Below are 23,720 nucleotides of genomic sequence, written 5' to 3' on the forward strand. Positions count from 1 at the left end.
CATATGTGCTTTTATGCCTAATCTTTTGAGAAGCCTCCATATCATCTCCTAATGGTTGTATTAATTTTCAGTCCCACCAATGCTCCTTTTTTCTCTATGCCATCTGAAGCATTTACTATTTGTATTCTTGAGGACTGCAGTTCTGACGGTGTGCGATAAGATCTCAGTGTAGTTTTGATTTGCATTTCTCTAATTGGTAATAATGTTGGACAAATTTTCACATTTGTTGGCCATTTGTATTTGTCTTTTTAAAAAGTGTCTGTTTAGTTCATTTGCTCATTTATTAATTAGGTTATTTAATTTTTGGAGAGATTTAATCTGTTGTTCCTTGTTACCATTCTCTTGTCCCTTCACTGCTGTGAAAGAAAGAGAATTGAGGAAAACAGTAGGTTAATCATCACTCTTTGCTTCAAGTGACAGAAAATCAACTCCAACTCAAACGAACATAGGCATAGGTATGTGTGGGGGGTGTTATTTTATAAGTAAAAACCCTGTGGGGAGTTCTGAATGCAGCCACAGCTGTTTTCTGTGATCCAGTCTTTTTTTCATTTCTCAGTTTTTATTCCTTCTTCTGGTCTCCCCTGGAGCCCCAAGATGGCAGTAAGCTTTTCATGCTCATTTCTTAACAGTCATTTGTGGGCCTCTGGAACAGTCTGGATGAGCTCAAGTCAACAGGGAAGTGCTTCCTTGTTCAGAATGCTTCCATGCTCTGACTTCTTAGGCCTGATCACCTGCCCCACTCACACCACTTGGAGGGAAATGCAAAGGGGAGAGGGTATTCTAGGAAAAAATGAGGAGATACTTATGGAGGAAGAGAAAACTGATACTGGAGAGAGAAACCCTCTGGACAGACACCCCTCTGATTTGCAGGGAAAACAGTTGTTTCTACCATAGAGCTAGGAAGTCTCCATTTTGACAGCTCATGGCACTGTCCAAGAACCTAGGAACGGGACATTCTCATTTCGCAAATGAGGAGACCATGGACCACAGTGAGGTAAACCTCCTGCCCAAATCCAGTGGTCTTGATAGTGGTATAACCAGAATGAGAAGTCAAATGCATTCTCCAAAGTGATGTTTTGAAATAATCATTGCTTCCCAGTTATTGCTAGTCTCCCTTATGTACAAGATTGTATAGGCCTACAGGAGGAAGAGGGGAAAAAGATGAATGAAGACAACATGACAGCACCCCACAGACTCTTCACTAGTCAGTTTGTTACTGAGATTGGGAGAATTCCTACCACTCATATCTTGTACATGTCTCCAGACATATTTATTTTTATGTAACCTTTGCAATTTTGGAACTTGCATTATTTTTTTATTTTTTTTAAATTTTTCTTAGTTCAGTTTGCCTGTTATACTTACAAAAACTTATTTAAAATCTCAACTGTTTATGGCAATTACCAATCAAAATGAGTACTACTTGCCTCAAATAAAAATATTGTCCATCTGTGCACTTTCAAAATCACCCTGCATCTGAGGCAGGGTCTTCAGGCACAGTGTGAAAAATTAGACCAACCAGGTCACACCAGAACCAAATGAACCCTGTCATCCTCTGCCACAAACAATTTTCCAGGCATGCCTTCCACCTCTGTTGCACTCTGAGAGCAAGGTGAGGAATGTCCTAGCTCCACTCAATGAGGAGTCCAGGATGTCCTACCCCAAATGTGTCTTAATCACCAGGTTCATGGATCTGGCCATTGCATTCTTAGTTTCTGAGCACATACACTTGCAGACATATAATATTCAGCAGATGTGGTGCCTTCCAGCACCTTTGTGCCTGACAGTTTAATTATATCATGATTGCCAATTTACCTCTTTCATGATTGCTTCTTGCCACCGACCAGTGGGACAAATGACACGTACTCTTCAGAAGTTCATGAAGCAGCTTCCTCTTTATTTGGATAACACCCTCAATATATAAGCAGTCTCATGCGTAAGGAATTGTAACCAGATATGTCCATCCAATCCTATTAAAGGTCAAGCAATCACCAGCTCAAGCATACATGTAAGATATCTCTGTCCACATGCTAAGTGGCTGAACTAATTATCATACAGCCAATGGTAAACACTTCCTGTTTTTCTCAATGCACTTTCAGCATGCCCTTTGGCTCTCTGCCAGTCGCCATCTTAGATGCATGTGGCATAACTCTGGGCCCCAGGTCTCGCCCGCCACACATGATTATTACTGATTAAGGGCTTTGGGAAGTAGAAACCATGTTTTTATAGTGTCTGCAGGAAGCCAGACAGTACGTGACTTAGCACATCTTTGCCCACTGTCCTTTTGTCAGCTGCTGCTCAAGTGTCTATCAAAGACAGAACTCTATGGGAAGACAGAGAAATCAACAACTCCAAAATAAGAATGCCTTTGAGAGTATGAAAAAAAGTGGTTCACTGTACAGAGAAGGAAGCCAGTCCTGAGGTCCCTTGTCTTACTCTCTTGTGCAATCATCAGGGACAGACCTGTATTGGATAAATATTCCCTGACTCCTGATACAAGTTTATCATTTATTCAATTGAGAATATTTCCAACCCAAATTACATTGAGCTTATAACTCCAAGTATAGAGAGAACAAACCCTTCTCCTTAGAATATTCTAATCTCAGTGGTATGAATTTGACATCCATATGGGACTAAATATTTCAATGTTGCATGGGCATTGAGCCCTGATCCTGACCTCAGGGAGTTTACAACCAAAGTGTGAATATTCACAAGTGAATGCTTTGTTGCTTCTCTAGCATTGTAATGGAATTCACGGTAAGCAGAGTGTGCTGCCAGCCATTGCCACAGTTCTCTTTTTTTTAAATTCATTTTATTGTAATAAATGGGATACATCTTGTTTCTCTGTACATGAAGTAGAGGCAAACCATTTGTGTAATCATGCATTTACCTAGGGTAATAGTTTTTGATTTATTCTGTTACATTTTTCTCCCTCCCACCCCTGCCACCCCTCATCCCTCTATAGAGTCCCTCCTTCCTCCATTCTTGCCCCCCTCTGACCCCCCATTTTGTGTCATCATCCACTTATCACTGAGATCATTTGTCCTTTGGTTTTTTGAGATTGGCTTATCTTGGTCAGCATGATATTCTCCAATGTTATCCATTTCCCTGCAAATGCCATAATTTTATTATTTTTTATGGTTGAGTAATATTCCATTATATATATATATATATATATACACATATATCTCATAGTTTCTTTATCCATTCATCAAATGAAGGGCATCTAGGATGGTTCCATAATATGGCTATTGTGAATTGAGTGGCTATGAACATTGTTGTGGCTGCATCTCTGTAGTACACTGATTTTAAGTCCTTTGGGTATAGGCCAAGGAGTGGGACAGCTGGGTCAAATAGTGGTTCCATTCCAAGTTTTCTAAGGAATCTCCACAAATCTTTGCCACTCATAATTCAGATAGAGCACTAAATTTCGAGAATATATAAAGAACTCAAGAAACTCTACACCAAGAATACAAATAACCCATTCAACAAATTGGCTAAGGAAATGAACAGACACTTCACAGAAGAATATCTACAAGCAATCAACAGATATATGAAAAAATGTTAAACGTATTTAGTAATAAGAGAAATGCAAATCAAAACAACCCTAAGATTCCACCTCACCCCAATTAGAATGGCGATTATCAAGAATACAAGCAACAATAGGTGTTGGTGAGGATGTGGAGAAAAAGATACACTCATACATTGCTGGTGGTGTTTCCACAGTTCTCTGTGTCTTCTTTTTCTCTCTCCCTGCTGCCTGCATCCCCCATAGGACTACACCAGGGAGTTCCTTCATCAGCACTGTGTAAAGCTGATATTGACAGGCTTGTTAACATTAGGTTAAAATTCTAGTCATGGTTTTCTTACTGTCATTGCTTCTTGTTGGGATTGCTACTTGAACTGGTCAGAAAATCCTAGGAGAGAGTAGGCCCTGTCTGCCATGGTCAAGAGTCTGTGCTAGCTTTCGGCTCAACACCTGATCTGATGTACCTGATAGGGATGGCCTCATTAAATGAGCCCCAATAAGCCAAGAGTGTACTGACCTCAAGTTTTGACTCCCAGAGGCACATGGCATGCCACAGCAGGGAGGATCTTGGGTGCATTTGTTACTAGTCTAAGCTTGGCTTCACTAGGGAAATGGCCATTAGGAAAATGGCCCTAGCTAAGTAAATGGTCTATCTCTCTCATCAAAATCTGAAGACTAGTCCTGGATACTATAAGCCTACACTTCATGGGGGAAATTGTGACTTCTGGCCCTCTCATGTTGCATTTTTTCTTCTGCTTCTGGCTCCCTTCCCTCTTGTCATCCCACTAGATTTTAGACAACTAAAATCAGGGAATTAATGGAATCCTGGACATGTGCCTTACATTTCCCAGTGAATCCTTTAAGAGAATCATTGTTCCCATTTCATAAATGGAGCACAACTTGTCACTGAATTACCTTGGATGCTGTTAATGAAAAGCAAAAATAAAAATTACTGATAAGGAACATAGAATCAAATTGATGTCATCATAGCCTGATGATAAAATCACTTTAGGTACATTATCATGTATCTGAATTACTACCCCAGTGGAGGCTGCCAAAATTATCAGACACTGAGAGTAAGGTAGACATTCTGGGTGATGCACAGAAGAGCAGAGGGAACTACACCCACCCATCCCCTTCGTCAAAGTCGTAGAGGTCCCAGGGAGCAGGGAGTCTCAAGGTCTCCCACATTAACTATGGCAAAGAGAAAAAGAATGCATTTTAGTGGATCAGTGAGAGTCTTTGTATATTTATCTATTGGCACATCTATGGAGTTATTTACAGTTATGAAAATCTGGAATCGGCTTTCCTGGACTCACAGTGAAAGTTAAATATTTTTTTACATAAAGAGAGAGATCCTTGAGCCCCTTTAAACAATGAATATTCTCTGTATCATGTGACTTTTAGCATCATAGAAACTTGGGGAGCAAGATAGCACAGAGAGCTCCTGTTTGAAACAAGTCAGTTCTGTTTGCATCAAGACAAGCAGGCCAGGGTGAGTAGTTCAAGATGCTTTTTTTCCCCTTGAAAAACATCACGTGTTCAACTGCAATTAAGGATGCACATGTGGGCAGTGCCTTTGTAAGCTTGGTAGAGGCAGTTCAGTGACCACTGACCAATATCCAGGTGACTGGCCTGGAACATGGGTGGGCAACCAGGTTGACCTGGGTTTGTGCAAGATTGCCATCATGTGACTACTGGAGATGTTTTTCACTAGTGAGCTAGTGAGCCCAGAAGTACAGTTGGTTTTACACCCTTCTGAGCTGATAGAAATATTCTGAAATGATTGTGATTTTCTACCTTCAGCCAGAATGCAGTATCAATATATAGATTAAACTCACTTGGACAACAATGAAGTTCTAATGTTGCCATCCAGATTCAAATCTTCTCTGGGGCACCTGCAAGACCTCCTATGAGCCTCCACCAAAGTGGGCAATAGTGCATTGACAAATTCCCAAGGGGGTGAAACACCATGCCTGTTTGTATAATTTTGGATTGTTAAGGAGATGTCAAATCAGCACTCCAAAAGAAACTTTTGAGGTGTTTTATTATGGAAAGAGGCCCAGGTAATTAAACTTTGAAGAAGTGATGGTTTATTAGCACTAGAACCCAACAGAATGTAGAACTCTGATGACTAAACACATTGTAGAGAAATTCCCTTGTTTAGCTCATGTTAAGGAAGATGTGAAAGACACCAAATTTTTTTTTGATGTGTCCAAATCTTCAAAGGTTTAAGGCACAAAAATGTCCAGAGCAGGAACATTTTTAGATATTGACTCAGTCCTCACACTAGACCCATATGGCCACTTATCTGGAGGCACCCACAGGTGAAACAGAGCAGCCCAAAGAAGAACAATGCAGGCAAGTCCTCATGTGGGATCATATCTGAGAAGTCTTTTTTCTGTGTCTGTGTGTAGGGCATAGAAATGGCAGGGGATCTGCAATGATAGGAGCAGAATATTCCATGTAGAATCTGTGGTAGAACTTTTATATTTGTGTCACTGGACGTAACTGGTAGGGTGGATACTTGAGTACTGGGTACTACATTTTTCTACTCAAATATAAATCCAAGGACATTATTCTGTAATGCAGTGTCACCAACCTATTGAGGCCTATGCATATATTTGTAAATAACTAATCTGGGTATAAAAATATTCATTGGGGAGTGTCCCTGTGAAATTAGCCAGGATGGTCAGAGTTTAGTATTGTCCTACATGTAAGACAATCTCTTCATAGAGTTTCATGCAAATATTCTGGAGTTACTTATTAATTATCCTTGGGGAAAGATCAAGTGCACCAAAAATCCAACACTGATATCTCTCATCTAAGGTTAGGTGAGACTTCTGGAGAATGGTCTCAACAGGTGGAAATTGGAGATTGTCAAGATAGATCCAGGACAAATATCCAAGTATAGGGATTTCCCTAAACCCTTTTCCAGGAATTTACCACTTGTATGACCTACATTCCCATTTCCAAAGAAATATAGACTGTATTACTCTCCCTGGAAAATTAATAGTTGTAAATCTACATAAATGCAGAAATAGAAGAACAAATTTCCCCATCATTTCAATGTTTACTGGTCACTAAATATTTATTTTCTGTTGCTACTTGTTTTGTTTTAGCTCCCTGGCCCAGGAAGCCCATGTACCTGTCATCTCCACTATACATCTAGTTCATTTAGAAGGTGTAAAAAATAACCTTTTCTAGGAAAGTATTAACACAAAGAGGAGAAATGTTTGCACAAAGTAATGAGGTAAAAATAGTCCACAGGTTTTTCATCACTGTACCATACCACAAAACAAATCTCTGTAGCCCCATTAGGTAAGGAGTGTTCCTCAATGTCTTTATAATATTCCAGTAATAGATTTTATTTCTTGAAGTACTTCAGTCTGTCAATGCTGGTGGATGTGATGTGATTTGTTTGTACCTTTTCATTCACCCATGCTGCAGGGACAGTGTTTGTGTCCTAGTGGGCTCCATCAATATCATTGGGCTGTAATAAAAATACCACAAATGGGGTTAAACAGAAATGTATTTGGGTTGATTCCAGAGTCTCTATATCATGGTGTTTCCTGGAATGGTTTTCTTCGAGACTCACTCTTTGATAAGTATATTGCCATCTTCTGACTCTGTTTGCATGCCGTTTTTTTCTAAGCTTCTGTGTCCTTACTGATTTTTTATAAGAAGATTAACTTCACACCAATTAACTGGATTAACATTAATCAATTATTTAGGGGCCATATATTTCAGTGGAGTCACCAGATATTTGGAATATCAAAATATGAGATTTCAAGTGGTAATATAAACTAGTTGGCTGTTGAAGACAGACTCCAAGAAAAGGGAATACTTAGTGAAGGGATATGCACATGCAAAAATTTACTAGTTACATGCAGATTGCTTCACAGATGAGCTGCTGAAGTTTCATTGGCACAAGAAATCTCTGACAGTAGCAGCTTCTTCAGCCAGGATTCTCTGGGTTTTGGCAATTAAAAAAGTTACTTTTCTTGTTAATCTCTTGTCCATAGTCTAAGTTTGGATAGTGTTTAAGCATTTTCTGACATATCATTTTATTTCAGAAACATTAACTTTTTATCATAGGCACTCATATCATGCACATGACCAAAGACAATATGTCAATGCTTCCTGTTGGGTTCCGGTCCGCCCTTTCCATGCACCTGCATACTTGGAACCAACTCGTGACTGGTTATTCTGCCTTCAGTCTCTCACCAGCCTCAGGGATTATATAAAGTTCAGAAATCATATCTCGAAGTTATGACTCCAGGACCACTATATTTTCTCCAGAAGGTCGTTTATACCAAGTTGGATATGCCATGGAAGCTATTGGACATGCAGGCACCTGTTTGGAAATTTTAGCAAATGATGGTGTTTTGCTTGCAGCAGAGAGACACAACATCCATAAGCTTCTTGATGAAGTCTTTTTTTCTGAAAAAATTTATAAACTTAATGAGGACATGGCTTGCAGGGTGGCAGGCATAACTTCTGATGCTAATGTTCTGACTAATGAACTGAGACTCATTGCTCAAAGGTATTTATTACAGTATCAGGAGCCAATTCCTTGTGAGCAGTTGGTTACTGCACTGTGTGATATCAAACAAGATTACACAGTTTGGAGGAAAACGTCCTTTTGAATAAGACCATGGATGTTAGTAAAGTGTCTGCTGAAAAAGTGGAAATTGCCACACTTACAAGAGAGAATGGAAAGACGGTGATGAGAGTTCTCAAAGAAAAGGAAGTGGAGCAGTTGATCAAAAAACATGAGGAAGAAGAAGCTAAAGCTGAGCGTGGGAAGAAGGAAAAAGAACAGAAAGAAAAGGACAAATAGAACCAGGTATTTTATAACTCATTTGGGGCACCATTTCAGTGTAAAAGTTGTCCTACTCTTCCACACTGAGTAGCTTTTTTAAAAACTTGTGCAGATGGGGACATAGGACATTACATACTAAATGGGGTCCTTGTATTTCTGTCCAGTTGAATACTCAGTTATAATGATGATGATTACTCTTTACGAACATCTTAATTTCACACACTTTTTTTAAAATAACACTTGAAAAGAATGGAGGTGGTGAAGGAAAAAAAATGCTTCCTGTTGGAAATCCAGATTCCAATGATCTGATGTTTCATGGTACTGCCAATAATTATATGTTCTTCTTTGACCTCCTTTTGCTCTATGTCCTCAATAAAAAAAAATTACTACTCCTTGACTATATAGCCCGTGTCCCACTTTGACTTGAAAACACAGGACTTGGTGGTATTTTACATCCCTCTAGGTCAGCCTGTTCTATAATTAATAAACCCTGATTTAACTTCCCACATATTTGACATCAACCTATATTTTGATATGTAAGTGGGTGTTCAGATGAATTCCGTCTAGTGTTTGCTCTTGATGTAAAATGCATCAGGATTCGTGGGTTCTGGAATGGGGGGCCCCAAGATGATACATGTATATGAGAAAGTTCTGTTTGTGTTATTCTATGTAATACACAGGACTGGATTTCATATACATATATCACAAATTCTGCTGTTTTGAATAATTGTCACTTTCCAAGTCTGATGAGAATAAGAAATATTTCAAGAGTCTTGTGATTGGGTGGAACTATTTTGACTTTGGAATCAAACCCAGATCATCCTAAGTCCCAGCTCACCTGCTTTTTAATTGTGGGAATAGGTACACAGAAGGAAACAGATATTACAACTTGGTCATTATGTCTAACCCCAAATTGCCAAATAAGTTTGCATTTCATATATGGAAACATTAGAATCAGGGCGTAGAATATTGCCGACTACATGTCTCTAACCCCTAAGAAACCCATGTTGTTTTTTTCTGCTGTATGATACCTGCAATGTGAAAACCCTGTGGGCAGTATGAAGTGAGAAAGAATGATCTTCTTTTGGACACTTCCTGGTTGGAGCTTCCTCCTCCCACTCAGGGTATTGTTTCATCTAATTTTAGGTCCTAAGAGAAATATTATTGGGGAACTGTATCCCTTAACACTAGCATATAAAGAGATAAATCAGGCTCTTTTAGTCTCTGACAACAGGGGACATGTAGCCCTCAAACCTGGAATGTGGCTACTCTCAAATGAGGAATGATGGAGAGAGTCAAACTTGAGGATGTAGTTCATAGTATTCATAGTATTTTATAAGTCACATAAAGGTAATATTCTTGGAAGGCTGTTTATGTTCTTAATATCAATTTCAACTCTTTCTTTTTATGCTATCAAAGTGAATACTAGAAATATTTAAATTACTCTTGTGCCTTAGTTGTTGTTTTTATTGGAAAAGGGGTTGTTCCCATTCAAAGTTCAGTCTATCTCCTAACAAGAACAGAGAGCAGAAAAGTTAAATAACATTTTATATTAATTGTCACATTACTTTCATTCTTGAATAATATACTGGCACACATAATCCATAAAATGAAATGAACTTGTGCATTATGTTGAATGGAAATGTTCTGCGGTTGTACTATATCCCATTTCTGGAAGAAAATATTGCCTTAAAATATTAGCAGCCTGAGGCTTTGGGGAGCAATTACCAAACCTCAAAAAAAAAAAAATGCTACAACCAAGTACCTGTCATTCTGGCCTTATTCATGCCTGGATTGGATATTATGCACTGTCACTCACAGAGAAGGCTCCCTGACTCCAGGGGCAGGTCTGAGGCCCTGTCTAATCAGGAGCACTTAGATCTGTCTGATGCTGTGGGCTTCCAGGGAGGTGGGGGCAGACTTCTGCCACCTTCCCCATTTCTCCTGAGTCTGCTATATCAGCCATTTGGTTCTGGGCATTTACTCCTTCTTTGGAGTGCCCTGTTGCTCTTCTGTTCATGGGATGAAGATCCCTAGGGACAAGAACTGGCTCCTGAGCAGCAGGAAATGATGAGTGGGCAGTGGCATCATGAGCATGGGGAGGGAGGCTGTTGGAATTGGGAGACTGGCTGTGAAGGAACTGGAGCTGGCAGACCCAGACTCTCTGCACTCTCTGCAGTCTGCAGGCCTGAGTCCACCTGTGGAGCAGTGCACCCTGAAGCTGGTAATTGACATGTGGGCCCATTATCCTGATCAAATCGCCACATGCCATTTTTCTGCAGGAGAGCAGCTGTGGTCTAAAGGGATCTTGCTTCCTCCTGAGCTAGCTAATTTTGTTATACTTTTTTCTTTATTTGTTGTATATGTTGCTGGAAGTTGAACCTTGGGATACTTTATTACTGAGATATAACTCTAGTACTTTTTATTTTTTATTTTGAGACAGGGTCTAAGTTATTTGGTGAGATTGGCCTTGTTATGGTTTAATTTATTTAGACTTTTATATTGCAATTAAGTGTAAAATTTAAATATACATGAATTTATATATGGATTTTATTTATATTGTAAATCCTTGATGATTATTGAAATAGTAGTTTCACAATATACTTGAATATCAGGTAATGATAAGTACTCCTTTTGTTCTTATAATTGAAAAATTTCTTGGCTAAAATTATATATAATTTTGTAGATGAATTTTAGAACTTTTTGATTTAGTTTCTTCTTTCATTAACGTTAAAGCATGTTGATTTTTTTATTATTGCATTATAGCTATACATAATATTTGGCTTCATTTTGACATAATCAAAGAAGCATGAAATATGGTTTGCTCCATTTTATTACCCAGCAGTTCCACTTTCCCTCTCTTTCTATTCCCCTCTTCCATTTATTTAAAATTTTATAAATTACTGCTTTAAAGATACACATAAAAGTAGAATTTACTCTGATATATTCATATAGGTACATAGCAATTTTACTGGAATATATTGTAGATTAATTTTGGGGAAATTGCCTTCTTTGTAATGACTAGTTTTATATCTACACATGGGATGTGTGTTTTTATGTGTTTCTGATGATATTTATTTTCTCATAAATTCTACATATTTTCTTTCTAAACATATATACATGTGAAATATCACATGCATATTGCACATATACAAAACATAATCATGGTGTTTTATACTATTTCTTCTTTTTTTTTTTTTTTTGCGGTACTGGGAATTGAACTCAGGGCTTTGTGCTTGCGAGGCAAGCACTCTACCAGCTGAGCTATCTCCCCAGCCCACTATTTCTTAAACTTAATATACTATAACTAAAAATGTGACTGTCTCCTAGTAACCATTTTTCCAACAGATTTTTATCTCTTCCAAGATGTATATTCTCTTTAACCATGTCCCTGGGATTGTATGGTTGGTGTTCAGGTGAGTAATATTGGGTTCTTGTATGTTATCATGGCCACAAATGCTGTAATTTCTTTGTTTCTGTGACAGCGAGCATCATATATCTTCAGTAGAAAGAATTTCCACAAATAACATTAAACTCTTGAGTTTATGAATATTCACTTGTTTTATATTATCATCAATTTTATTTAGTTGTGTCTATGATGGAATTTTATTTTATATATTTCTAAATATTTTTAATAATCATTAGATTTTGAATTTTTTTATGATTATTGAAATCTTAGAGAGGTCCCTAGTATTAATTGGCAGTTCAAGACATTTTTCTGCATTTCTTTTGTGGTTTCTGGCTTCAAAGATAAGAGAGTGTATTCACAATGGCAGATAGATTTCGATTTCAAGAAAAAATGTTTTGCTTTTAATTAATAAAAAAAATTACATTTTTATCCCCATGGGTTTGTGTTGTAGGCATCTTGTATGTTTTGTATTTGGAGGTTTTTTTCAAATGAAATTCTACAGTTTATCTTTGAAAATTCTAACAGGAAATATAAACAAGAAAACTCACTTCTCTACGGTTGCAGAAAAATGAATATATTTACTCAAAATCATTGGCTAAGTAAATTCTTGAGTGACACATTCACTAAAATATCCACTCTCTTCCTTGAGGATTTTTTATAATGTTTTTGACAGTGAATCATGCATTCTCTTTTCTGGGTTTTAGATATTAATACAAAATCATATAGAATAACATTTGGCAAATCCTAGAAATAAGCATCATAATTTATTTTTTTCTAACGATATGTTGTAGAGATAGCAAAAAAAGGACATATTTTTAGAAATAGTTACATATTTTTTCTTCAAAATTTCTCATGAGCCTTTTAGATTTTTTTTTCTGAGTCATACTCAGACTTTGGTAATATGATGTGCTTTTTTTGTACCCTGTAATCTGCAAGCACTTACTTCAAAAGAACTCTAGGAACTGATAGCTCAGTTTTCGAAGAGTTACTTAACATGAAAGAGTAAAAAAAAAAAATTTTTTTGTTTTGCTCCTAGGATGTCTTCTCTAGGTACTCTCTTCAAAATGGAGAGAAAATAATATTTATTTAGACACATCCTCTACATCAGGAGCAAATCAGTTTTTGAGGCACTTTTAAGGAATATCATATAGTTCCACCTCTGGATAGTTCTCTCTGTGCAGCTGAGTTGCCATTTAATATCCAGAAACCTGTGTTTTCTCATCTTTAAAATGGGAATAATTTTGGAGGACACAGATGAATCATGCTCATCATGAAGACTAGTAATACATGTATGTGCTGTGGCCACAGCTGACAAACCTCGTGGAAAATGCTGTGCAGATACTGATTGTTTAACCATTATTTGCACTCACATGAATTTTATTTCAAAAACTTTTAATAATCTTTTTATTGTAGGCACCAATGTCATCCACATTCCCAAAATAAAAGTTTGCATCTTTCTTTTCTAAATTCCATATTTCAATTCTTGGTGCTTCAAGGTGGTACAACAAATTGCTTCCTTGTACTGTTTTTACTCTTTGTCCCCAATAAAGGAGTTGTCTGCTCCATTTCTCTATTTCCCATGTTCAGCTATTTTTAGAAAATGACATAGAAATCAGTATTTTTTGCGGTTTGTAAAGAAGGGTTGAGATTACTTCTGACTGGTGTCATTTCTTGTTACAAAATGAAACAGGATTTCCCCAGGTCTGAGAAGAGGTGCCCCATTAACAATCAGGTATATAAAAAGGTTTGGTTTATATGCAATATATGTGCATATTATATACACATATGTTGTATATGTGTATATATATAATATACACCCATAGGCTCAGGCCAGTATCTTCTCTACTTTTTTCTTTTCTTTCTTTCTTTTTTTAAGTTGTAAATGGCCACACTACCTTCATTTTATTTATTTTACTGTGGTGCTGAGGATTGATACCATGTGAGGGAAGCCCTCCACCCCTCAGCTACAACCCCAGCCCTACATAAACTGTCATAGTCACAGAAAAAAGGAAGTCATACATCAATGCATTTTCTAATGACATTGATGGGGACATCAGGTAGGCAGCTATGGCAGAGTAGGGAAATATCTTCTACAGGTTTTGGGTATTAATGCAATCTTAACTTCAGAGATGGAGGATGGAGGTCTGCTAAGTTTAATACTTTTTGAGAAGTTTATCCATTATTTACTAGACTGTTAGGACAGATGAAGAAGTTAATGTAAATGGCTTATTAAAGGACCTAAAATAGATCAAGGAAGGTAATTTTGGCTTTCAACCTACAATATTCTGTCTCCACAATCTTGATGTTCTGAATAGCAAAGGTTAAGCAGGCTACCAGATCTTTAATACAGATGAAGCTTTTGTAGAGAACTTCAGTGTACATACATATAAATAAAAAAAAATATGGCCCACACCTACAGTTCCAGCACTTGGGAGGCAAAGGTAGGAGTAGCTGAGGAGTTTGACACCAATCTGGGCAAGACAGCAAGTTCCTTTCTCAAAATAAAAGAGCAAAAATCAAAATGCATTTACTCTATTCATTTTTTTTAGAGATTCAATTTTTTTGAAAAAATTTCTTTTTTGCTTTTTATAATTTTTTTCTCTTTGTAGATGATCAACATTCTTTTAATTAATTAATTAATTTCTATGTGGTGCTGAGGATCAAAACCAGTGCCTCACATGTGCTAGGCAAGTTCTCTACCACTAAGCTACAACCCCAACCCTATTTTATTTTTCTAAAATTTTTATTTTATGGTACTAGGGAGTTTATTTTTTATTAATTCTTTTTATTTTTACAGACTGCATTTTTTTTTTTTTTGCAGTGCTGGGGATTGAACCAAGGGTCTTATGCTTGGAAGGCAAGAACTCTACCCACTGAGCTATATCCCCAACCCCCAGACTGCATTTTGATTCATTGTACACAAATGGGTTACAACTTTTCATTTCTATGGTCATACACAATGTATATTCACACCATTCATATAAACATACATATACATAGAGTAATACTGTTTCATTTTAGCATCTTTAGATCTGCCACCCCCCTCTAACCCCATTTTTCTCCAAAGTTTCTTCATTCTTCTCTTCACCCACAAAACCTCTCCTCATTATATCTCATCAGTCACTTATCAGAGAAAACAATTGACCATTAGTTTTTTGGGTTTGTCCTATTTCACTTAGCATGATATTTTCCAACTTCATTCATTTACCATCAAATGTCATAATTTTATTATTCTTTATGGCTGTGTAACATTCCATTGTGTATATATACCACAGTTTGCCCATCAATTGAAGGGCATCTCGTTTGGTTCCACAATCTACCTATTGTGAATTGAGCTGCTGTGAACATTGATGTGGTGCATCACTGTAGTATGCCAATTTTAAGTACTTTAGATATAAACTAAAGAGTGGGAGAGCTAGATCAAATGGTGGGTTCATTCCAAGTTTTCTGAGGAATCCTGCTTTCCAGGTTGGCTGCACCAATTTGCAACTCCACCAGAAATGTACAAGTGTGCCTTTTTCCCCACATCCATGCCAACACTTATTATTACTTGTATTCTTGATATTTACCATTCTAATTGTAGTTAGATGAAATCTTAGGGTGGTTTTAATTTGCATGTCTCTAATTACTATGGATGATGAGCACTTTTTCATATATTTGTTGATCACCTTTTTGCCTTCTTCTGTGAAGTGTCTGCTCAGTTTCTTAGCCCATGTACTGATTGAGTTCTTTGTATTTTTGATGTAAATTTTTTAAGTTGTTTATAAACTTTGGAGATTAGTGCTCCATCTGGGGTGTGTGTGGAGTAGATTTTCTCCCACTCTGCAGGCTCTATTTTCACCTTATTGATTATTTCCTTTGCTGGAAAATGCTTTTTAGTTCTATCTATCCCATTTATTGATTATTGCTTTTATTTCTTGTGCTATGGGAGTCTTGTTAAGGAAGTCTGGTCCTAAGTCAATGTGATGGAGATTTGGGCCTACTTTTTCTTCTATTTGATGAAGGGTCTCAGGTCTAATTCCTTGATCCTGGATTCATTTAGAGTGGAGTTTTGTACAGGGTGAGAGATAGGGGTTTAATTTCATATACCTGCTTTTCTTTTAGGTGAGGAACACAATTTCTTACCTGTATTTCTTCTCAGGTCCAAAAAACAGGAGAGACACTACCCTGAGTGAAAGCAGGGAACTTTAAGCAGAAAGCTTCCAGAGGTAGGTTTTCTCCCTCCAAATGCTGGCCATGGTCCATTCCATTCCTGATACCAGAAAGCAAGCAAAATATAATAATAATTATATATATGCACTCACACACACATAACCCCACCCACAGAAATCCTGTGAAAGTTATTTTTGAATAAGTGCCACTAATCAAATTCTAAAATAATAAGAAAAGTTGTATGAGTCATGTGTCATGTGGTGTAGTGGAGGTGTTTGGGCTTTTAAAATAGACACAATTTTTTTTGTTGTTGTTGTTCTCTGGATTAAATCCAGGGCCACTTAACCATTGGACCACATCCCCAGCACTTTCTTTAAATATTGTTTTTAGTGACAGGTTCTTGCTAAGTTGCTGAGGCTGACTTTGAACTTACAATTTGCCTGACTCAACCTTACATGCTCCTGGGATTACATGTGTGTGCCACAATGCCTGGCAACAAATTTTATCTTGACTCCAAGCCCACTTGCTTATTTAGGGACTTTCATCATAGGAAGAAAAATATCATGGACTGGCAATTATGTCTAAGGCCAAATTGGCAAATAAGGTTTTGCTCTTTAATCCTGAATTCTTACTGGCCCATAAAGTGGGTCATATGTCAGCAGTAGACTCCAGAAGTCCTGTCCTATTTCTGTAGAATATCTTCAACCGCTATCTGAAATCCTATCTCAGCACATATATGCCAGCATTCCAGCACATTCCCAGGTTGTGCATTGTGGTGCATTGTGGAGAGGGATGATCATCAGAATCACAACTCCATGTATTGTTTTTCTGCAAGAGGACTGTGGTCTGTAGACTGTAGGTGTCTCAGATCTTCTTTCTTTTGGAGCTTGTTTTATTTTTTTGGTGGGATGGTGGTACTGTGATTTGAATCCAGAGATCCTTTCCCACTAAACTACATCCCTAGTACTTTGTATTTTTTATTTGAAACACATGCTGAGTCTGGTCTTGAACTTGTGCCCAGTCTCACAAGTTGTTAGGATTACAGGTGTGTGTCACTCTAGCTGAATGATCCGGAATGTTCTAAATGTATGGGAAGCAAAATGTGAACTCCAGAACCCAGAACCCTGACCACCAGCCTAAGTCTCTCTCTCTCTCTCTCTCTCTCTCTCTCTATATATATATATATATATATATATATATAGCTCCCTGTCCATATTCCCAATTACAACTTTTCCTCTCCTCAGTATTATCAATTGTTTTCCCCTATTACATTTCAAATGAGCAAAGTATTTTTAATTTTTTTAACCAAGGCTGGATAGAACTTTCTAAAGGATTTGTTTTCTGGTTGGGTGCAATGGCTCATGCCTATAATCCCAGAGACTCAGTTGGCTAAGGCACGAAGATTGCAATTTCAAGGTCAATATAGGCAACTTAGAAAGACCTGTCTCAAAAATTTAAAACATGGCCTGAATATGCAGCTCAGCTTTAATATGCTCCTGTGACAAATACCCAGTATCATTATGAGCATTAATTATGAGCATTTCACATGATAGAAATTAGAGAAAAATCACTTGACCATTGCAAAAATATGTGCTTGTACTCTCCTTTTGTCTCTCCAAGGCCAGAAAACTTGTCATAATGTCTTTGTGTTGAGAAGCCCCCTGGTGGAATTTATGTCAGAAGGTTCTCCTTCCCCCCTCTGGTAATTTCCTGAGTCTGTGTTTGAGAACTGATACAAGAATCCCACCACTGGCACTTCTAATGTCTCTTGAGTGTTTAGTGAATATCAAGTCTAGTGAATGCCAGTACTTGGGGTTTATCTTGTTAGAGAGCAGACTAAATTTAGGGACTCTAGTTTTTCAGAGAAGTAGTCAAGTGCCCTAAAGCTGGGAGATATCTCGTGGTGTGCCCTTCATCCAGAAGTCACTTCAGTTGTTCCCTGACCTTGGCTACTGTGAATACTGCTCCAATGAAGATGAGAATGCAACCATTTGTTTAACATACTGATTTCACATACTTTGAAAATGCACACTGAGTTATTATTGTGTTAATTTTTAAAGAACTTTCAACTTTTGAGGCTTTTTACAAATTAGCTCTACTGAAATCATATTCTAGTACAGTTTGGAATTGTTTATTTTGTCCATATCTATATAATTGGGGTACTAGCTATTCTTTCATTTTTTTGATAGCAGCTGTTCTAACAACTGCACTCAGGCTGCAGAAGTTCTCATAGTTGAGTGCTGCTCTAAATTTATGTTGAAAGTTTGTTAGAAATCAGGCTGCCTTATGCTCATTGAAAGGTGATGTGAACCTATTTTAGAAATAAACAGAAATCTGTATGTTTAACCCTTTTTCTTCACTCCTGGTGGGGATTGCAGCCCATGAAAATTCTTGCATACCAATGTGGAGCCACATCTTTGTGATATAGAGAGATAAGCACATGTGCATTTGTCATTGCTCCCAAATCCTGAAAGATTAGTATGTAGTCCATTGAATGAATAAAGTTAGATTTTGGGCAAATTCCTTACAGAAAAAAATCACTAGCCCTGAAGTTATCACTGAGGTGAGCTGAGGAAGAGGACTCATGGAGTATTTCACTACCACTTGGGCTGCAGTAATGGATTGTGTTTTCCTTGTTAATTCTTTGGTGCTGGATAGATAGAAGCTCATCTGTTAGCAACAGCATTTTGCAAATTATGCTGGGAAATATGTTTTAGAAAAAATTGGGACCCTTGAGATTTAACACCTATTCTTCCCTGGTCCCATGGAATAAAGCCCATGGATCTTGCATTTTAGAGAAACACTTCTTTTCTCTGATCTTGACACTCATGTATATCCAGTCTTTTTTTTTCCTATGTGCACCTGTTAAACTAAAATTCAAACTACAGATAATTTAGAATTAAATGTGCTATATTTATGACTGAAATTTTCTTCCTCTACTGAGGGTGACAGCAGATTAAGTATACTGTTCCAGTTATATAAGGATCATTGCTCAAGGAATGCAAACACCCTAGGGTATCCCAACTTTCCCTACTTTTCTGATGGAATATTATTTGTTTTATATGCCTCTAATCAATTTGTAAATTTAAGAGGTATTCAAAACATTATAGATTTATTTTGCATATTCACGAGCTGATCGAGAGTTAGGAGGTTCATATATTGCTATATTTTTATAATCATCCCTTTTAATATCTTCTTTATGGTGGGTGGTGCTAAGGTATAATCCCAGTGTCACACACATCCAGCATATAATCGCAACCAGTGGTCCATGGTTCTAGTTCTAATACCTACCTTTAAGTTGGGTTGTGTCACTCATTCACAATAATTTTCTTGATATGATTGGATTTATATATGCCCTTTTATTGAACTTAATAAAAACAATATTTATATACATGTGGATTTACCTATGTAATTTTCTCTATTGTGATTTCTTCATTTTATATTATCACATTAAAATTTTATAACATATAATAGAGTCAGGTAATGATACCTGGTACTTTTGCTTTTATATTTCAGAGAGTTCTTTGCTAATTATATATATGTATAACCTTCCAGGAGAATTTTAGATGTTTTCACTTTGTTCTCTTCTTTAATTTTCTTGTGATATTATTATAGATTGACTTGGGTAAAATAGTCATCCTTATAATGATAGTTTTATCATCTATACTTAGAGTGTGCAGTTGGTTCTTTGATGTACTTGTATTTTTATTTTCTCAAATTCTGCATTATTAAATATGCTTACATATGAAATACAACATTCAGGTGACCATCTTTATAAAATATGTTCTTTAGTATTTGTCAAACTACATATACCAAAAACTTTCCTGGCTTCTAGAACCTTTATTTTCCACAGTTTATTTTTATTTTACTTCCTAAAAGTACATCCTTTTTAACTATGTCCCTGGGTTTCAGTCTGGAGGAATATATGGTTATGTCCTCATATGTCCAGGAGTTGTAATTTCATTCTCTGTGTCTGGTGGTGGTGTATCATGTATGTTTGATTAAAAAAAATAGTTTATGCACATGGATAATAAGAGCTTAAAATGTATCTTTCCTTTATGAGAATACCTTATTCCACATGTTCATCAATACTATTTAATTTTGTGTACACAATGTGATTTTATTTTACATTACCTAATCTCTAAAGATGTTTAGTTTTTCCTGGTTATGGAAGACTTAGATATCTCCTATTTAAAGTTACTTTTCAAGTCTTTTTCCTGCTTTTCTTTTACAGTATGTATTTTACTTTCTTTTTATAAGGGTTTGATTATATATGAAGCAATTAGGTCATTTGTCCTTGCACCATTGCATGGAATCATTTGATGAAGAGAATTTTTATTTTAATATTATATAGTTTATACATTTAAAAGTATTATTTTGCATAATTTTAAAATTTTAAAATTTTTTGTTGTTCATTTTTCCTTTTGTGACATTGGGGATTGAGACTTGTGTACTATTACTGAGCTATATCTTCTGCTCCTTTTTCAATTTTATTTTCAGACACACTTTGCTCAGTTTCTTGAGTTGCCCATAGACTTTTGATCCTCATGCCTTAGCCTCTAAAATACTGGATATTTCCGGTGTGCACCACCATATGCATCCTGTCTCACTCTTTCTTATGTCTACATTAGGATGCTTTATCTTATTGCTTATATTTTCCTATTATTTATTCATAATTCTTATATTTATATTTAGTATGTGAAAATGGTTATGTGATATGAGTGAAGGATACAAAAGTATTTTTATTATCAAGCAAGTATCCCAGTATTCTAGCATATTTCTTTGGAAAGAATGCCATTTTTCCTCTTCCCTGCACTACAATCTCTGTGATTTAAAACTGTCTAAATAGCGAGAGACTTATTAAGAGTTTTCTCTTGAGATCCACCATGTATTCACTTTATTATGAGTTCTGCACTGATTGTTTTCACTTCATAACATCATTCTTTTGTGGCATCATGGTTTTGGTCAGTGGTAGGCTTCATGTACAACAATGGAATGTATATATCAAATAGTCTCACCATGTAGTAGTCTGTACTATCTAGATTCTTGTCATTACACTCAGATTTTGGAAAAATAGCAGAATCATCTTAAAATAAATTTTCCAGAATATATTAACTTCAAGTGAGACATCATTATATATATACACATATATATGCAATTACATAGTATATAATTGATATAGTTTTTACTTCTTGAATTTTGAATTTACCAGAGTTTTTTCAATTTCATTTGTTCTCTTTTCTTCTTCTTCTTCTTCTTCTTCTTCTTCTTTTTCTTCTTTTTTTTCTTCTTCTTCTTCTTCTTCTTTTTTGTTTTTTTTTTTTGTTTTTTTTTTTTTTTTGTTTAGTACTGTTGATTGAATCCAGGGCACTTAACCACTGAAACACATCCCTAGCCCTGTTTTACATTTAAGTTAGAGAGAGGGTTTCAGTGAGTTTCAATCTGACTCACTAAGTTGCTGAAGTTGGCTTTGAACTCTTGATCCTCCTTCTTAAGCCTCCTGAGTCACATGAATTAAATAAATTAAAAATGGAATGTTCCCAAATGTGCTTTTATTTATTTATTTTTATTTATTTATTTTATTTTATTGTAAACAAATGGGATACATGTTGTCTCTCTGTTTGTACATGGCACAAAGGCATACCATTTGTGTAATCATAAATCCACATACAGTAATGTTTGATTCATTCTGTTATTTTTCCCCTTCCCCCCACCCCTCCCACCCCTCTTTACCCTCTATACAGTACTTTCTTCCTCCATACTTGCCCCCCTCCCTAACCCTAACTCTAACCCTAACACTAACCCTTCCCTCCCCCCCATTATGTGTCATCCTCCACTTATTAGCGATATCATTCGTCCCTTGTCTTTTTGAGATTGGCTTATCTACTTAGCATGATATTCTCCAATTTCATCCATTTGCCTGCAAATGCCATAATTTTGTCATTCTTTATGGCTGAGTAATATTCCATTGTGTATATATACCACAGTTTCTTTATCCACTCGTCAATTGAAGGGCATCTAGGTTGGTTCCATAGTCTGGCTATTGTGAATTGAGCAGCTATGAACATTGATGTGGCTGTATCTCTGTAGTATGCTGATTTTAGATCCTTTGGGTATAGGCCAAGGAGTGGGATAGCTGGGTCAAATGAAGGGTCCATTCCAAGTTTTCTGAGAAATCTCCACACTGCTTTCCAGAGTGGCTGCACTAATTTGCAGCCCCACCAGCAATGTATGAGTGTACCTTTCTCCCCACATCCTCGCCAACACCTGTTGCTTGTATTTTTGATAATCGCCATTCTAATTGGGATGAGATGGAATCTTAGGGTGGATTTGATTTGCATTTCTCTTATTACTAGAGATGTTGAACATTTTTTCATATGTTTATTGATTGCTTGTACATCTTCTTCTGTGAAGTGTCTGTTCATTTCCTTAGCCCATTTGTCGATTGGATTATTTGTATTCTTGGTGTAGAGTTTTTTGAGTTCTTTATAGATTCTGGAGATTAGTGCTCTATCTGAAGTATGATTGGCAAAGATATTCTCCCACTCTGTAGGCTCTTTCTTCACATTACTGATAGTTTCCTTTGCTGAGAGAAAGCTTTTTAGTTTGAATCTATCCCAGTTATTGATTCTTGCTTTTATTTCTTGTGCTATGGGAGTCCTGTTGAGGAAGTCTGGTCCTAGGCCGACATGTTGAAGATCGGGACCTACTTTTTCTTCTATAATCTGCAGAGTCTCTGGTCTGATTCGAAGGTCCTTAATCCATTTTGAGTTGAGTTTTGTGCAGGGTGAGAGATATGGGTTTAGTTTCATTCTGTTGCATATGGATTTCCAATTCTCCCAGCACCATTTGTTGAAGAGGCTATCTTTTCTCCATTGCATATTTTTGGCACCTTTGTCTAGTATTAGAAAGTTGTATTTATTTGGGTTTGTGTCCGTGTCCTCTATTCTGTACCATTGATCTACCTGTCAATTTTGGTACCAGTACCATGCCGTCTTTGTTACTATTGCTTTGTAATAAAGTTGAAGTTCGGGTATTGCGATACCCCCTGCTTCATTTTTCCTGCGAAGGATTGCTTTAGCTATTCTGGGTTTCTTATTCTTCCAGATGAATTTCATGATTGCTTGCTCTATTTCTGTAAGGTACGTCATTGGGATTTTAATTGGGATTGCATTGAATCTGTATAGCACTTTTGGTAGTATGGCCATTTTGACAATATTAATTCGGCCTATCCAAGAACATGGGAGATCTTTCCATCTTCTAAGGTTTTCTTCGATTTCTTTCTTTAGTGTTCTGTAGTTCTCATTGTAGAGGTGTTTTACCTCTTTTGTGAGATTGATTCCCAAGTATTTTATTTTTTTCGATGCTATGGTGAATGGGGTAGTTTTCATAATTTCTCTTTCTGAGGATTCCTCACTTATGTATAAAAATGCATTGGATTTATGAGCATTGATCTTGTAACCTGCCACTTTACTGAATTCACTTATGAGTTCTAACATTTTTCTGGTGGAATTTCCTGGTTCCTCTAAGTATATAATCATATCATCCGCAAATAGGGATAGTTTGAGTTCTTCTTTTCCTATTCGTATTCCTTTAATTTCCTTGGTCTCTCTAATTGCTCTGGCTAGAGTCTCAAGAACGATATTGAATAGGAGTGGTGAAAGAGGGCTTCCCTGTCTTGTTCCAGTTTTTAGGGGGAATGCTTTCAGGTTTTCACCGTTTAGAATGATATTAGCCATGGGCTTAGCATAGATGGCCTTTACAATGTTAAGGAATGTTCCCACTATCCCTATTTTTTCTAGTGTTTT

The 23,720-nt window shown here is 36.6% G+C and overlaps 1 long non-coding RNA gene across 3 annotated transcripts in view; it reads right to left on the reverse strand.

Moving 5' to 3' along the window:
* Window positions 1-23,720, reverse strand: part of LOC306643020 — a 97,624-nt gene that overhangs the window by 16,706 nt on the left and 57,198 nt on the right. Inside the window, exons 5-6 of one of the 3 annotated variants that reach the window (XR_013758777.1) lie at window positions 15,886-16,012; window positions 1,890-1,967 (exon numbers count right to left, since the gene is read on the reverse strand). The exons of 1 other annotated variant lie outside the window; for it this stretch is intronic. This is a non-coding gene — a long non-coding RNA (uncharacterized lncRNA). Of the gene's footprint in view, window positions 1-1,889; window positions 1,968-15,885; window positions 16,013-23,720 lie in introns of those variants that run through there. One more of the 3 variants, XR_013758775.1, reaches the window with a different exon arrangement.

Source organism: Sciurus vulgaris, assembly GCF_902686455.1.
Source record: "Sciurus vulgaris genome assembly, chromosome: 13".
In the NCBI taxonomy this organism is placed as follows: domain Eukaryota; kingdom Metazoa; phylum Chordata; class Mammalia; order Rodentia; family Sciuridae; genus Sciurus; species Sciurus vulgaris.